This window comes from Mastomys coucha, unplaced genomic scaffold (genome assembly GCF_008632895.1).
Source record: "Mastomys coucha isolate ucsf_1 unplaced genomic scaffold, UCSF_Mcou_1 pScaffold9, whole genome shotgun sequence".
Classification (NCBI taxonomy): Eukaryota; Metazoa; Chordata; class Mammalia; order Rodentia; family Muridae; genus Mastomys; species Mastomys coucha.
The window spans coordinates 47,102,501-47,120,291 of NW_022196915.1; the positions used below are offsets into that span (position 1 = coordinate 47,102,501).

The 17,791-nt window shown below is 45.2% G+C and overlaps 1 pseudogene; it reads left to right on the top strand.

Annotated features, from left to right (window-relative positions):
* The first annotated feature begins 12,451 nt into the window (after positions 1 to 12,451).
* LOC116084557 lies at positions 12,452 to 13,092 on the top strand (annotated as a pseudogene).
* Positions 13,093 to 17,791: the final 4,699 nt, after the last annotated feature.

A 17,791-nucleotide genomic window follows, 5' to 3' on the forward strand; every position in this document is an offset into this window, starting at 1 on the left:
CTTAAAGGAGAAATGCCAGCAGGTACCAGTTGGATGTTACGTAGTTCTTCTGCCTCCTTCCTGCCACATAGATCAGAGAACTATCCTGCCATGTCTTTTATTTTGGGGGAAGGTGGTTGAGATCACACACTCAGTACATAACAGGCTGGCCTCAAACTTGCAGCAATCCTCCTGCCTCAGTCTTCTGAGTGCGGACATACAAGCCTGCACTGCCAAGCCTGGCTTCCTTTGTCTCTCACCATAGATTTAAAGTCATGTGTTAGCTATAAAGAAATCAAAAGGGCCCGGAACCTGACTGCATTGTGAAGATGGTACACAGTGGAGATCATGTTAACATGTGGTCCTCTGTGTGCTGGAAGGTGGAGTGAGTGGTTGTTAGGATTAATCCTTTTCTCAAGGCTCTGCATTACTTACCATGAGAACTGCTGTTGCAAGTGGAGGCTACCCCCATGTTTTATCTTATCTGCATGCGTGTACGTTCCTATCTACTTTTACATTATGTTATGGCATTTTGTAAGGCCCAAACCAGATGTAGCCTCCTGGTCTTTGATATCTAACCTTAAGAATCATGATCTGGCTGAGCATGATGGCACATGCCTTTAATCCCAGCACTGGGGAAGCAGAGGCAAGCAGGTCTCTGAGTTCGAGGCCAGCCAGGTCTACAGGGCGATGAGTTCCAGGACAGCCAGGGCTACACAGAGAAACTCTGTCTGAAAAACAAACAAACAGACAAATCAAAACTAACAAGACAAAAATAAGGATCATGATCTGAGTAAACTCCTTTTTTTTATATAAGTTATCCAGCCTCGTGTATTCTTTTATAGCAACAGAATATGTCTTGAGTCTGCTGTTTTGGCAGAAGAGCATAAATCTGTTTAGTTAAGCCACCCTCTACCCCACCCCCCAACCCCTGCTCAGTCACACACACACACACACACACACACACACACACACACACACACCATGGCTGGCAGAATACAACCTGACTCGAGCTGCCTTGTAATAGAGCACTCTGTCAGAGAGCCAAAGAGCTGAGTCCAAGTCCTGGCTCTAGACCCGATTAATTACCATGTGACCTTAGGCAAATGTCCAGAACCTCTGAGCCTCATTTCCTTATCTGTGAAAGTGGAAGCTGATGGGCTGGGACTGTAGCTCTGTGTGGAGAACTTGCCTAGCATGCCTAAAGACTGGTGTTAGATCTGTCTCAATAAATAAATTTAGCCGGATGTGGCAGCCCATACCTGCAATTCCTGCACCTGGGACAAGAGGATCTCAAGTTTCAGGCCAGCCTGAGCTACATATAATGACCCTATCTCATACAATAAAAACCAAAGGTAGAGAATAGCTCTGGTCTCAGTGTTCATCTGTATTGCTCTTGGGGGCAGAACTACAAGACAGTGGCTTCCCCTGTGCTGTGTGCAGGTTTTCCAGGAATCCTATGAATGAAAAATGATTGAGAGTTCCTCCTGACGTACTGAATTATGTTACAAGACAAGAGAGCTGGGGGGCTTAAGGGCACTTAGGGTTGGGGCAGAAAGTGTCATACACGGATGTCACAGTTGAGGACTGAAAGGAGCCAATGTCAGAAATTGGTTTCTGCTACCCTTGGCAGAGGATGGGCTCAGGGTCAGGTATAAAGAAGGGTATAAGTACCCAAAGATCCAGATGGATGAGACCGGGACCCAAAGATCCAGATGGATAAGATCGGGACCCAAAGATCCAGATGGATAAGACCGGGACCCAAAGATCCAGATGGATAAGACCGGGACCCAAAGATCCAGATGGATGAGACCGAGAGGCCTGTATAAATCAGAGAGCGAGCACGCCAGCTGCTCCTGGGAAGCATCCCCTTGGCTCAGCCGATCAGGGAGGGCAAACGAACCCGGAATGTCTGAGTGTTTGTCTCAGTGAGATGAAGCCATGGAGACTGCTTAAGCCTCAATAACCATATCAGGCCTTCTCAGGCCTCCAAGAGGCAGCAGCAATCTCAGCAATCTGAGTCAGCTTGGGGAATTAAAATTATCATCCTTCAGCATCTATGGGTCCTGCACCTATGGATTCAACCACTAGTGGGTTGAAAGTATTTGAAAATAAGTATATCTGTGCCAAATGTAACAGATGATTTCCCTTGCCATCATCCCCTAAGCAATATGTTATGATCACTCTGTATACTGCAGTCACGCTGAATTGAATATTCAAGAGATGGCCTGGAGCAAGAAGGCTATGTGTGGATTCCATGCTGATGCTATGTCATTTTATATAGGAAAATTGAGCATCCACAGGTTTGAGTGTCAGTGGGTTCTTGGAACCAATCCATTTCCAATACCAAAGGCACTGTATCTATGTGTCTTCAACATGGTATGCAGATGATTGTGTTTTGCCCATAGCCACAGAAGGGTTACTGTCAGTGAGCAAAGAGAAGACAGACGGAGCCCAGCATGGAACTAGATACTCCTGCTGAGCTGGGGCAGGTGCTAGAGACACCTGAAGGCCAGAGGGGGTGAATCTGACCGTGCAAGTAAAGTGCAATAGGCAGAGAGACTCAGCAGGTGGTAGGTAGACCAAAGGGTGCAGGTGGGGGTTGGTTCAGTAACAGGTGGGTGGGTGGAGTAGCTCAGGTCTCCCTGCTCCAGAGATGCCAACAGGTGGCTGGGGTGGAGCTGACAACTGCACCCCCAGGGCTCACATGTGGGGCAGAGAGCAGAGTCAGTGTCACACAGAAAGATGCAAGAGAATGTGGAGTTAGGGTTCCAGGAGCAAGGGAACAGGACAGATGGTTAAGACGAAGATATTGGCATGGCCCATATCTCCAGGAAATAGCCTCTAGGAGATGGTTTAAACCAGTAGCACATGGAACCATGTTTCCCCAGACTCTACTCTAGACCCCGGGCCCTGGACAGGATGCATCCCAGCACTGGATACAAGGCTGAGTGTGCCCAGGACAGGTAGGTGTGTAGCTGGAGAGGAGGGACAAAAGAGCAAGTATGACAGTGGTTGGAAGGACCAAAAGGGGGACATCAGCCCAGAGACTGATTAAAAAAGCTACATCATAGACTGCAGCTGGCAATAAATGTCCCCCACTCATGAGAGGTCCAAGTCCTCGCCCCCTGCAGGTGAGGGCTTTGTTCTAGGATGAGTCAGGTGCTCATGCACTCTGGGTTGGACTCATCTAGCTATGTCCCTTGCTGTCATTTGTCTGGAGGAGGCAAGGAGGAGTGCTTGGTCAACAGAGGGCTGCTAATTCCTAGGGGGATGATGCCTCTTATTAGGCCTGGATCAGTAAGCCCCTCTCCTCCCCAGAGATGATTTTAGGAGAGAGGGGCCTAGATGGTTTTACAGTATGAGGGACAATAGACCATCCCAAACACCTCAGACATACCATCCTGTTAGACTAGATGCTCTTACTCATTAAGCTCCTCAGCCCATACCCCTGGAAGCCAGACCCCTGCCTCTGCACTGTGCATGGCTTCAGATGGGCAGAGATTGTGTGGAGCCTCTTTGGTAAGCTGGGGGATGGACTCACTCAGCAACACAGGGAGTCTGGACTTCCCAGCCTCATGTTCACATGACCAATACAACAAAGAGAGGACAGAAGGATGCTCAAGTCTCCATCCATGGTTTTGGAAACTATGCTGATGGAACATTTTGATAGAAAGCTTTTACAACCTCTAGGAAACAGAGGCCTTTGATTGGAACAGAAAACCCAAGACACACTCAGCCACTGGCAGCCGTAAGCCACTGTCTCAGACTTGAAACTTCCGTCATAGAACGATTCATGATTATTTTCAACACTCCCCTCACAAGGGTGTGTGGGGGGGGCGTTCTCATTAACTAGGGTTCCCTGAGAGGACACAGAAGACAGTTGGGAAAAATGTGATGTTCTATGTGTATCTTGTTCTCCTAAACGTCTAGCCCTCAAAAGTGCAGGGAAGGAAGCTGGTCTTCCATGAAGCCCCCAACCACTCAATCCCAGACTGCAGCCTCCCAATACCACCAAGAATAAATGGGTTTCTGTTGTTTAAAGTCCCAGGGTTGTGATACATTCTTGAGGCAATCCCAACAAATGCACTAAAAATCAAAACAAAATAAAGCAAAACAACAACAACAACAAAACAAATAAAAAACCACTCCTCTCCACTTTGAACTCTAGGCAATCCTCCTGCCTCAGCTTTCAGTGTTGAGATGTTTTAGGCGTGCAACCACCATGCCCAACTCCTGATTTGCAATAATTAGGTTCAGAGCCAATATAACAATTTTAAATATCTGTAGTATAAAGGGAGGTTTAAATCATATCTGCTCAGGATTAAAATAATCTACAAGAACTTTAAGTTCCTTTTACGGAAAACAAAGTCATCTCTCAGAGATTGAAACCCCATGGGTGGTGGCAAGCATCTGTAATCCCCGGACTAGGGAGGCTGAGGCAGGAAGAGTGTGAGTTTGAGAACAGTGTGCAATAAAAGGCAGGTCTAACTAAGGCAGTTCTGGGCTACATAGCAAAATTCTATCTCAAAAAAAAAAAAAAAAAAAAGAGCTCCCCGCTAATCCTGAGAATTAGTGCCTGTGAGAGGGTCCTCTCACAGTTTAGCATCCTCTGCAGTGATGGATTTGCCTGACCCGAGGCCAGTTTATGAGTCCCACAAAAGCTTGCAAATCTACCATGATGAAGAAGAAAGGGACGGCTCTTAGGCCCTTTCTTGTTAGATGGAGCTTTTGATCTCTGGGAAACAAAGTGCTCACTTTCCTGAATGAAATTCAAAGGCTCTTGGTTGGACTGACTAAGGGGTCAACCACAGAACTGGCTCAGAACACGGTGTTGGGTGGGCAGCTGTGGAAGATACATTTTTCTAAGTGGAATTTTTTGTTGGTTTGTTTGTTTGGGGTTTTGCGATTGTTATTTTTGGTGTGGTGGGGACGGTGCAGGTACTGGAGATGGGAATCATCGTGGCAAATTCTCTACCACCAAGTTACACCTCAGTGTTACATAGCTAAGTTTTTGTTGTCATTTAGTTTGGTTTTAGTGTTTTCATTTGTTTACTTGTTTGAGACAAGAACTCACTGGGTTTGGATTGATATTGCATTTATGGTAATCCTCCTGCCTCAGCCCTCCCGAGTACTGGGATTGTTACAGGAAGATTATTTATCTGAAGTTTTGAAGGGCTCCATTGCCAGACCAGGCCTTTTGTCACTTATTTGTAGCTCGGAGAAAATGGACTGAAGGAACTGGAACATTTCCACAAGTGTTGTGTGAGCTGTGGTCTCACACTTCCCAAAGTTGAGTTGATGGGCTCAAGATTGGGGACCACAAGAAATACTTAAGGAATACCAGATGACTGAATGGATTTGGGGTGTGTCCCATTTGACTCTCCATTGCTGTAATAAACGTCATGACCAACTTGGAGAGGAAAGGGCTTATTTGGCTTGCATGACTTGGAATACAATCAATTATTCAGGGAAAGGATGGCAAGAACCCAAGGCAAGAACCTGGAGGCAGGAGCTGATGCAGAGGTCGTGACAGAGTGCTGCTAATTGCTTGATCACCTTGTTTCCTTACACAACCCAGGGCCACCTGACCAGAGGTGCCATCGTGAGTGAACTAGGCTCTCCCCCATGACTGATTAAGAAAAATGCCCAACAGGCCTGCCTGCATCCTGATCTTATGGAGGCGTTTTCCATCTTAATTGAGGGTCCTTCTTCCCAAATGGCTCTCACTTGTGTCAAGTTAACAAAACTAACCAGCGCAGAACACAGCAAATCTGTATAGTGGTGAAAGCTTGACTCGATGTGTTCATTGTTTATATTGCATTTACTTACTTATTTATTGATGACGTGTACGTGTGTGCTTCTGTGTGTGCGTGCATGTCTGTGTGAATGCCTATGTGCATGCACACATGCCACCTTCCTTCTCCTCCTGCCCTGACATGCTCCCTCTATTTCTGCAACTCTTAGCTCCACCTCCCTTTTCCCTGTCCAATCACAGATCTCCTCTGCACTAATGCAATTGGACAGGGAAAATCAGGCCAAAATATAGAAGGCTTGGCAAGCCACATGGGCCCACACAAGGGAAGATGCCTGTGTCATCGGGGGTGGGGGGGTGGGGGGGAGGGAAGGGTTAGGCCAAGGCCTTTACTGAGGTTTTCACAGGAAAAGCAAGGTAATGCCACCACGTGGATAGCTTGGGACTGGCCAGTTTAAATAATTCCCACAGGTTCTGAACTTGAGAGGTACCTCTGCTGCCTGGTACCTCACCTGTTGCCCCCTCAGATCCTCAACGAGACAAGGATTGGCTCTGCAATGTGAGATTTTATCTCTCAGACATGCTCCCAGGCTTGAGTCAATATTGGTGTCTTCCTTAATCATGCTCCACCTTGTTTTTTGAGGTAGGGTCTCAATGAATCTAGAACTTGCTGATTTGGCAAGGCTGGCTAGCCAGTGAGCCCTGGGGCCTCTCCCTCCTCTCTCCTCATCTGCTTGCTAGGATTAAAGGCATGTACTCCAAACCTAGCTTTTTTTTTTAAGATTTATTTATTATTATATATAAGTACACTATAGCTGTCTTTGGATGCGGCTGATGAGGACATCAGATCTCATTACAGGTGGTTGTGAGCCACCGTGTGGTTGCTGGGATTTGAACTCAGGACCTCTAGAAGAGCAGTCAGTGCTCTTACCCACTGAGCCATCTCACCAGCCCCCCCCCCCAAAACCTAGCTTTTACATGACTACTGAGGATCTGAATTCAGGTCCTTGTACTTATTGTAGCAAGCACCTAACCAACTGAGCCATCTTCCTTGCCTCCCCTCATCTCCTAAAAACACCAGTTGGATTAAAGACCACCCTAACTGTGTATAACCTCATTCTAACAATAGCTACAAAGATCCTGCTCCCAAAAAAGGACCCATTCACAGGGATTAAGACTGCAACTTGGGGGGCTGGTGAGATGGCTCAGTGGGTAAGAGCACCGGCTGCTCTTCCGAAGGTCTTGAGTTCAATTCCCAGCAACCACATGGTGGCTCACAACCACCCGTAAGGAGGTCTGACACCCTCTTCTAGTGTGTCTGAAGACAGCTACAGTGTACTTATGTATAATAATAAATAAACCTTAAAAAAAAAAAAGAAAAAGATGTTTAAAAAAAAAAAGAAGACTGCAACTTGGCCTGGTGTAGTGGAGCATGCTTTCAATCCCAGCATTCGGGAGGCAGAGGCCACTGATCTTGAACCTACCCCCTGTCCCCTCAAAAAGAGTACAGCTTGCCCTTCTGAGGGAGCGCCTTTCACCTGCAAGGACACTTAAAATGAAAGCATGAGTAGGAGACACTCATTTGGAGAAGAGCAACAGTCTGCATGTGGGCGATAAGGCATTGAGAATCCATATTACTGCGGGTCATAGACTGTCACCGCCAAGAGTCACACTCTTCCTTTGAAGTGATTTGGTTTGGCTGTATGAAAGGCAGAAAGCACATCCTCCAGGGAATTGAGGAAATGTGCCTGCATTTGTAAAGCAATTCTCCTAATGGCCGCACCCATTCATGTCTCAAATCTGTGATGTGCTGGAGCAGCCGCATCTTAGGCTCCTTTCAATGCCCATCACCAGGGACCACTTAGGCAGTAAACCCACCAGCTCTAGTCTCCTCAAGAGTCAGGAGGGGTGGCTCGCTCTTCCATTTTGTGTTTTGGAAACCTGGGCCTAGTAGCGCAAGTTAACATAAATTTGTGTTGGAACTGCTGCTATCTTTGAAGACAGCCTTGAATAAGAACAGTCACAAGCTCTAATGGGTAGGTACTGGGTGTCCCCATTGTCAATCCTGGTGCTTTCTCCAGAAAGCAACAAATGATGATTTTTCAAATATATAGGACTAAAATGAAGCTCTGTGGGTCATTAAAGCTAAAACAAACAAAGAAAACAAAGACTATAGAATGGTGAGGTGGGACCATGAATTCTGGGCTAATTTTCTAGCCTGCTAAGTGTCAAATACCAGGATGCATTTGGTTGATGGGAATCTGCCATAGTTTTAACATTAAACCCAGCAGAGTTTGCCTGTACCATATTATCTTGAGGGAGAGTGGTAAGATTTTAAAATGTTTGGAAGTTAATATATTAGATGCACTAAGAAAATCTATGAAGGTAGCTTGTTTGGCCATATTGATTCTTTTGGCTTTTTCTACTCTCTTGTTGTACATTTTAGCCACACTTGACTCATGAATTATATTGTGAATATTAACAAACCTTTATACTTGATGGTGTCCTATCTCAGACTCTTTCTTGACTTTTTCCATGGAACTAATCCTTCCGTCTTTTGTGTTCCAAAAATCCTTTGCATGTCCCTTCCCTCTGTTCCATACTTTCGGGTTGTAACATGTCACCCAGGGCAATAGAACGGGAATACAGTTGCCACACAAGTGCTGGAGAACTGGCTGTAGTACCCCACATTCCAGGATAACAGAATCTGTGGATGCTCGGGTCCCTTATGTACACGGAGAAACATTTGCATAGAGCCTATATACACATGTCTTGTGGACCTTAAATAGTTTCTAGAGGGCTCACGATACCTAGTAAAAAGTGAATAATGTGTAAGTAATTATCCCAGAAACAAGAAAACACGTCTGTACATTTATAGTATCAATGCAGCCACCGTGAGCCTTGTGACACAGAACATGGGAAGCAAGCACCCAAATGACCACACAGGCATGGTGCTTCATGGCAGAGAGACAAGTGACAAATTCAGTGCTGGATGTGCGATCAGTTTAAACCTTGCTCTTCTGGAATGTTCTTTTTTAATATTTTCAATCCAAAGCTGGTTGAATTTGTGACTTCTGAACCTGAGGATTCTGAGGGCTGATGTCCTGCCTGAGGATGTCTGAGCCTCGATCCCTGTAGCCTGGCCTGGCATGCAGTCAAGAAGAACAAGAAGAGCAAGATGAGCAGTCAGTGGCACTGAAGCTGCCCACCTGAGCTTGCGGTAGCAGAGAGGAAGTGCAGCCAGCCTTTCTAACCATGCATCCCTTCAAGGACAGCAAAGTGCTGCTTCGGGGTAGGATAGGCATTGCTTTGGGCAAGTCTGCTTACTTCTTTTCCTCCCACTCACTCCTCTAACATATCAGACCCTCATCAAGCAATCACCCTCCCTTGAGAGTCTCACCTGAGGACTGGGTGAATCAGGACTCAGTGCTGTTGGGGATGCTCCACCCGGTGTGAAAGTGAGAACTGGGCTTCAGGTTGCTCTTCCTTTCACATCTCCAGAGCTCAGGAATCACATCCATACTGCGACCCACACACAGTCTCTACATTAGAGCGGGCGGGCTGTGCTGGCCACTCTAAGCAGGATCGTTTCTGCTCTTATTTAAATGCAACTTTAGAAGCTGGAGAGATGGCTCAACCATTAAAGCATTTGGCTTATATGCATGAGGATATGAATTTTCTACCCCCAGAAAATGGTTTAAAATGCCAAGCATGGTGGCACATGCTTCTTATCCCAATGTTGCTGAGACAGGAGATGCCCTGAGGCTCCCAGGCCAGTTAGGCTCGTCTAGTTAGTAAACTCTAGGCCAGTGGTTCTCAACCTTCCAAATGTTGTGGTCCTTTAATACAGTTCCTCATGTTGGGGTGACCACAACCAGAAAATTCTTTTGTTGCTTCTTCATAACTGTAGTTTTGCACTGTTATGAATCATAATGTAAACATCTGTTTTCTGATGGTCTTAAGTGACCCATGTGAAAGGGTCATTCAACCCTCATAAAAGGTGTGGATTATTACTCTAGGAGAATGAAAGACTATCTCAAAAGAACATTTTTACAAATGACAGCCAAGGCTATTCTCTGGCCTCCACATACATATAGACTTGAACACACTCACACGAATAATAAAAATACTAATTTTAGTCAGCTGGGTGTGTGAGTATCTGTAATCCCAGACCTCAGGAGGTCTAAACAGGATAATTGTGAAAAGCCAGCAAAAAAGACACTCCCCTTCCAAAACACAAGAGTGTGTAAAAATAACTTTTGGGCTTGAGGTGTAATCTCATAGTTTGCAGGAAGCCTTGGGTTTGATCTCCTGCACAGACTTAATTATTACTAATTTAAAAAAAAGAATTGTAATCTCATAGAATTATTATAAAAATAGAACATAAGGCTCCCCTATATGCTTCTTAAAGCTTCCCATAATATTATCACCTGACAGACCAGGGCATCAATGTGTATACAACACCACTTACTAATCTACAGCCTCATTCAGAATCCACAATGACCCCAGCATGGCACTCTCTGGTCCAGCAGAGAATCTCCATCACTCAGAAGACAATGTTTGGAGTCTTAACTCATGACCCAGATTCCCTCTAAGGAGGGCTCATCTCCTCCAGGGTGTCTGTTGGGGGATGGAGGTGAGGGGACACTGACCTGGTCACACTCATCCAGGGGCCCTCTTTTCCTGGTTCCCTCTCTCCATTCCTCTAACCTTTGTAATGCTTCTTAGAACTCTGAGGCATGACTTCAGTAAGTGGTACATTTAGGGATGAGCCTAGAAATGCCCACGGTGGCAGACAAGACAGACAGGGGTCCACAAGGATTGCTGTCTTAGAATGAATGCTCATGAGGATACATAGTTACGCCCTAGAGTGATCCAGCCCAGACAACAACATGTCCAGCAGAGATGTGTGCTGAAAGTGTATCTAGACAAGGCCTGAGTGTCTAAGGGCGGGGGCTCAGGAACATGGGCGCACCTGCCTTTCCTTTTCTGCCATCATAGGCTCAGCCAGCAAGGGGAGATTGTGCCTCAGTCCGTGGCACTTTCTCTGTCTCAGCCATGTAAACCCACCCCACGTTTTTTGTTTTGTTTTTGTTTTTGTTTTGAGCTGGCCGCAGCATTTTTAAATTGTAATAAATACACTCTGGAGGTTTGAATATGCTTGTCCCTTGGGAACTAAAACTATTAGGAGGTGTGGCATTATTGGAGGAGATGTGGCCTTGTTAGAGGAAGTGTGTCATTGTGGGGGTGGATTTTGAGATCTTCTATTCTCAAGCTCTGCCCAGTGCAGAAGATAGTCTCCTCCTGCCTGCCTCTGATCAAGACGTAGAACGCTCAGCTCCTACAGTGCCAGGCCTGTCTGGATGCTGCTATACTTCCTGCTATGATGATAGTGGACTATTGGATCTCTGAAACTGTAAGTCAGCTCCAATTAAATGTTTTCCTTGATAAGAGTTGTCTTGGTTATGGTGTCTCTCCACAGCAATAAAACCCAAACTAAGACATACGCAAGAATTTATCACCATGGCCGTTTTTAAGTATAGTAACGCATACACTCACAGAGTTCGGCACCATCATCACCATCCATTGCCTGAGATGCTGTATCCATTTCAGGCTTGTTCCTCCTCCGTTCCATGCAGGTTCCTAGTGACTACTGTTCCACCATCTGTCTCAGGGAAGTCACACAGAATGTGTCCTTTGAAACTTGCTTATCTCATTTAACATAACGTCCTTAAGGTGGTAGGGTAGCCTTTCAGAATGTTCTTATTTAGGTTGAATGAGGTCCAACTGCCTGAGGTTAGTTAGCTTTCTGTTACTGTAACACATTCTCAAGACAATCAAGTATGAAGAGAGAAGGGATTGGGGCTCTGCTAGTAGAATGATTGCTTAGCACATATGAAGCCTGAGTTCAATCTCCAACACTGGGGAAACAAGCAAACAAACAAACAAACTAGGCATGCTGATAGCACTCTGGAAACTGAGCCCTTAGCATACTGTTTAACATACAGGTCTTTGGAGGAACACTTCAGACCCAGCCTTTAGCAAACAAGTATTCTATTGCTGCATCTGCCTATCCACTGCTATTTGAGTTCCTTTCATCTGTTAGCTATTGTTAGAACACACTAGGGAGCAAACACTGGGTCAAGACCTGACTTTCAAATCTTTCCTTTTTTCATTTCATTATTTATTGATTTTGTGTGTGTGTGTGTGTGTGCCATGACATGCATGTGGAGGACAGAGGACAACTTATAGCAACTGTTTCCTCTTCCACCATGTGGAGCCTAGGGATCCAACTCAGGTTGTCAGGGTTGGAGGCTGGTGCCCCCCCATCTGTTGAACTCAGTTCTTTAGGGAATATACCCAGAAACACTGAACTATGTGGTTGCCCAGTTTTAAAATAATAAAGTCTTATATTTACTATTGTATTGCCTAGAATGGAGCATGCCTCATCACTGTAAGATCCTAATCTTTTGATTAGGATCATCATTACCACTCAGGTAATAAATGTATAAAGGTCTGTGGGATCTGCATCAACCTTGCCTTGTTTTGAATCCAGGCTCTTTTGTGTTGAGTTTTACAGAGTAAAGCTTTTTTTCCCCCCTGAAATGAATCTGTTATATCAGAGTACAAATTGGAAACCAAGAGACAGTGCCAGGGTAAGGGAGAGCCAGACAGGCACTGGTGACTCTGTGCCTCTCGGAGGAAAATCAACTAAGCATGGGCAAAGGAGGTCCTAAGAAGCCGAGAGGCAAAATGTCCTCATATGCATTCTTTGTGCAAACCTGCTGGGAGGAGCACAAGAAGAAGCACCTGGATGCTCTGTCAACTTCTCAAGAGTTCTCTGAGAAGTGCTCAGAGAGGTGGAGGATCGTGTCTGCTAAATAAAGGGGGAAATCTGAAGACATGGCAAAGACTGACAAGGCTTGTTATGAAAGAGAAATGAAAACCTACATCTTCCCAAAGGGGAGACAAAAAAAAAATTCAAGGACCCCAATGCACCCAAGAGACCTCCTTCGGCCTTCTTCTTTTTCTGTTCTGAGTGCCGCCCCAAAATTGAAGGCGAGCATCCTGGCTTATCCATTGGTGATGTTGCAAAGAAACTAGGAGAGATGTGGAACAACACTGCAGCTGATGACAAGCAGCCCTACAAGAAGAAGGCTACCAAGCTGAAGGAGAAGTATGAGAAGGATATTGCTGTCTACAAAGCTAAAGGAAAGCCTGATGCAGTAAAAAAGGGGGTGGTCAAAGCTGAGAAGAGCAAGAAAAAGAAGGAAGAGGAAGAGGAAGAGGAGGATGAAGAGGATGAGAAAGAGGAAGAAGAAAAGGAAGATGAAGATGAAAAAGATGATGATGAATAAGTTGGTTCCAGCACAGTTTTTTTCTTGTCTCTAAAGCATTTAACTCCCCTGTACACAATTCACTCCTTTTAAAGAAAAAAAATTGAAATGTAAGGCTGTGTAAGATTTGTTTTTAACCTGTACAGTGTCTTTTTTTTTTTTCTTGTATAGTTAACACACTACCGAATGTGTCTTTAGATAGCCCTGTCCTGGTGGTATTTTCAATAGACACTAACCTTGCTTGGTGCAGTCTGGGGGTTATAAATTTGCATGGAAATTTAAGGAAGGTTCTTGTTGGTGCACAACACAAATTAGTTATATATGGGGACAGTAGTTTGTTTTTGTTATTCTTTTGGTTTTATTTTTGGGTTTTATTGGGTTATTTTTTTCATCTTCAGTTGTCTCTGATGTGGCTTATATGAAGATAATTGTTGTTCTGTTAACTGAATATCACTCTGTAATTGCAAAAAAAAAAAAAATGGGGCTGTTTTGTTGGCATTTTGGATGCTTCTAAGTAAACACAGTTTAAAAAAAAAAAAACCAAATTGGAAACCCAGAGTTAAACAGAAATCAAGTGGTTATCTTTGTTTGTTTTGTTGCTATAACAAAATACCTGAGACTGGGTACTTTATAAAGAAAATAAAAACATTAGTTTTGATTCTAGATCTGTAACCTTATTAGTCCAAGATCTGGTGGCCCCCATATGCACAGCTTTGGTGAAGTCCCTGGCTGCATCTCATCATGGTGAATGACGATCACAGTGAATGGCATCACAGTGGGAAAGAACGATCTTCCTTCCCGGTCTCGCGTATTTGGTTACAACAGAAAACAGTGTACTGCAACTAGCCCCTTCTCTCTGCACCTCTGCTTCTTCTTCCAAAGCTGGTGCAGCTACTGCCCTGTGCCCATCTTAAATGGATGCTCTTTTCCTTTCTTTGGTAAACACCATCTATGACTTTGAGCTCCTAGAAATACTATTTATACCACAACACTGATATTACATGTTCTCATCTAACTGAAGAATCAAAGCAATACCTAGCCCTCTTCAGGTAGCAAGGACCTGACTCCAGTCCTGACCACCCCAGAAGTCTCATTTAACAGACCTTCAGGATGGCAAGGGTTAATTTAAATCCTAGCTGGCCCTGTGGATTTCTCAGCAGCCTCCTCCCTAACTACTTCAGTCAGCACCATTCTTTCCTCTGGTCCCACACAGAACTGAAACCCTCATGCTGCCTCTTTGTTTGTGGATGCAGTTTACATTCCTTGAGGAGTAGTCACCACCAAATCGGAGTTCTCTCATGCAGCACACTGCAGAGCCCTTCCTGGTAGAGACTCATGGAGACCATGAACAATAAACAAGGACTCTCGAGAAGTAAACATCAAAGCCCATGCCCTCCTTTGCCATCCCAACCTCCCCAGGCCTCCCAAATCTCTCTACACAGCACTACTAGACCAGAATTCTCTTGTTGCCATGTTCTTCCTTCTCTAAGTTGTTTGGTCCATGAAGCCTCTCCTGGCCAAAATGTCAACAGCAGGACTGAATCGGTAGCTTGCTGAGGTTCTCGATTTTTCCAACCAACTTCCCTTTGTTTTAGCTTCTGCTCAATCATATTAAGGATCATGTTTGTGACACTGGTTGCCTCTGTGTGTGTGCACCAAGTATGTCTGTTTCTGCTTTAGGTCTGGATCCTGTTTGGGGTAGATTGACAAGGAAGAGATTTGAGGTTTGCTGACTGTTCAAAGGTAGCCAGGGTGTTTGAGTGAGGGCAACACAGAGATACACCCCAGTGCTATGGCTTAATTGTGGTGGTCCATGGAAGGCCTGGTGTTCACTATGGTGGTGATGAGGTAGTGAGACCTTTAGGAACTAGGTTTAAGCTGGGCCCAGTGGTGGTGTAATCCCTACCATTCCAGAGGCTGAGGCAGGAAGATCACAGGTTCAAGGCTTTCCTGGACTACAGAGTGTGAGCTTAGCTTGAGCAATTTAGTGAGGCCCTGTCTCCACATAAAAAGTGAAAACAGGGGCTGGCGAGATGGCTCAGCGGGTAAGAACACTGACTGCTTGTCTGAAGGTCCTGAGTTCTCATCCCAGCAACCACATGGTGGCTCACAACCATTCGTGATGAGGTCTGACGCCCTCTTCTGGTGCGTCTGAAGACAGCTACAGTGTATTACACGAGAGCCAGCAGGGCTGGAGCAAGCAGAGGTCCTTAGTTCAATTCCCAGCAGCCACATGATGGCTCACAGCCATCTGTACAGCTACAGTGTACTCATACACATAAAATAAATAAATAAATCTTTTTTTAAAAAAGTGAAAATGGGTCTGGGGATAGAGCTCAGTGAAGGGATACCGTCTAACATCCCAGGTTCGATTTTAAGTATTTCAAAGGGCATGAGGACGAGGAGTCTGGTGGGAGATTCATGGGTTACGAGGGATACTGCTCTCAGAAGTGATAACAGATATGAGTGGGTTTGTATAATTGTTGTGGTTGTGGTGCTTAGAATGAGCAAGGTTCGTGTGTTTGCATGCTTCGTCCTCAGTTGGTGGAACTGTTTAGGAAGGATTGGCAGGTGTGGCTTTCTTGAAGGAGGGGTATCACTAGGGTGGACTTTGAGATTGTAAAATACCACACCATTCCCAGTTATCTCTCTTCTGTCTGCTAAATGGTTCTCTCCTCTTGACATCCAAATCCTCTTCTTTGTGTTTTAATTGAAAATAGGTTGTCCTATCATATAATACACTACAACCACAGTTTCTCTTCCCTCCAGTCCTCCCAGCTATCCTCCACCTCCCCTCTTCCCTAGATCCACTTACCCTTCATTTCCTCTTCAGAAAAGAGCAAGCTGCCAAGAGATGGCAGTCAAACAGGACAAAACACGATACAATACGGCAAGATGAAAGCTCTCCTATTGAGGCTGGACAAGGCAACCCAATAGGAGGAAAAGAGTCTCAAGAGCAAGCAAAGAGTCAGAGATACACCCATTCCCATTGTTAGGAGTATCACAAAACCACCAAGCTAACAGCCATAACAGATATGCAGAGGACCTGGTACAGACCATGAAGACCCCATGCTTGCTGCTTCAGTCTCTGTGAGTCATGTGAGACACAGAATGGAGATTTCCAATTTAGGCTCTCCCCGCCCCCAACTCCCGCATAATGTCTGGCTGTGGGTCTCTGTACCCTTTCCTATCTGCTGCCCGAGGAAGCCTCTCTGATGGCTTCCGATCATATTTGACAATCTTGGCTCTTAAGGTCTGACTGGCTATCTACTCACATTATCAAGAGTCATCTAATTTACTTAAAGTCCATAGGCTTAAGTGTTTATTAAATCTTTAGAATGAATTGCTGGTAGCATCATAGACTGGTATTTAACTAAACCACTGGGCACAGTGGCTTACCCAAGTTGACACATAGCCATTGCAAGAGTCCTGCTTGGGCATTGGCAAGACCCCATCCAAGCCTTTGCATGTTTGAATCCATTCCTATTGTGATTCTAGGAAGAGATGGAATCCTCATTTCAGATGAAAATATAAACACCCTCATGGGATAGGCGGCGTGTTGCAAATCATTCACCTTCAGAAACAAAGTCTAGGTTGTGGTCTATAGACCCCAGTTGCTTCCTGAAGCAGCCCTGGGAAATCTAACCAATGAGTGGACAGAACTCCTTTACAGCTAAATGTCCAGACTGGGTGCGCCTGACCTCTGAGAGCCAGGCGGCTCTGTGCTGGCTTATTTCTTTTCACTGTGTTGAGATAGAACCCAGCTCTTTTAGTTACTGTTGTTACTACTTAGGTTCTTAGTTAGTTACTTAGTTTCTATTGCTGTGATAAAATACACTGACCAAGGCAACTTAGGAAAGAAGGGTCTAATTGCAGTTTACAGCTTCAGGGTGATAGAATCTGTGATGATCTACACCCCTGAGGCCGAGAGGGGAAGAATCCTGGGAACAGGGGAGCGTTTTGAAACCTCAAAGCCTGCCTGGAGTGACACACCTGCCCCAAAAAGCCAGAACTCTGTATACTTCCCAAACACTTCCAACAACTGCAGACCAAATATTTAACCCTATGAGCCTGGGGAGGCCAGTTTCATTCAAACCACCACACCAGGGTTCTGCACATGGTGGGTAAGCCCTCCCAATGAGCTAGATTCCATACCCTAAGTAGTTCTCAGTCCCTGTTCTGTCAACTACATGCAGCTGGGGACCAGAAGCCATTTGTTTAACCATTCTCTATCCTGTCCCCCCACCTCCCTACTGCAAAAATGAAAGGAACAATGACCTTTCCCTGTAGGACCGTTTGAATAAGGAGATAAAATTGCAAGCTGGTAAAGCATGCCCCAGACAACAGCTCTAAGCAAGCAAAACAGTATGCAAAGGCTCACACCAATCCATTTGGAAGAAAATGAAAATAGTCATTTTTATAGCTTAAAGCTCAATCCACACCAGCCCCTGTGCTTAGGGGCTTATTTGTCCCTGATGCCTCGTACACGCTACGCAAGCTTCTGACCTCTAACCTCTATCCCTACCTTTTGGCCCTTTAATCATTTTTTCACAATTAGTCTTTCGTTCTGATTTTGGTTCTGCTTACATTCCCGGAAAGCAATGCCTGCTTGTGAGCTCGGTGCTGCAGGAGAGTAGAATCTGAGCTCAGACACCTTGGTTCAAATGTCAGCTGGAGCTAAGATAACAGCTTTACCTTCCATGGTAGCACATAGGTTTCA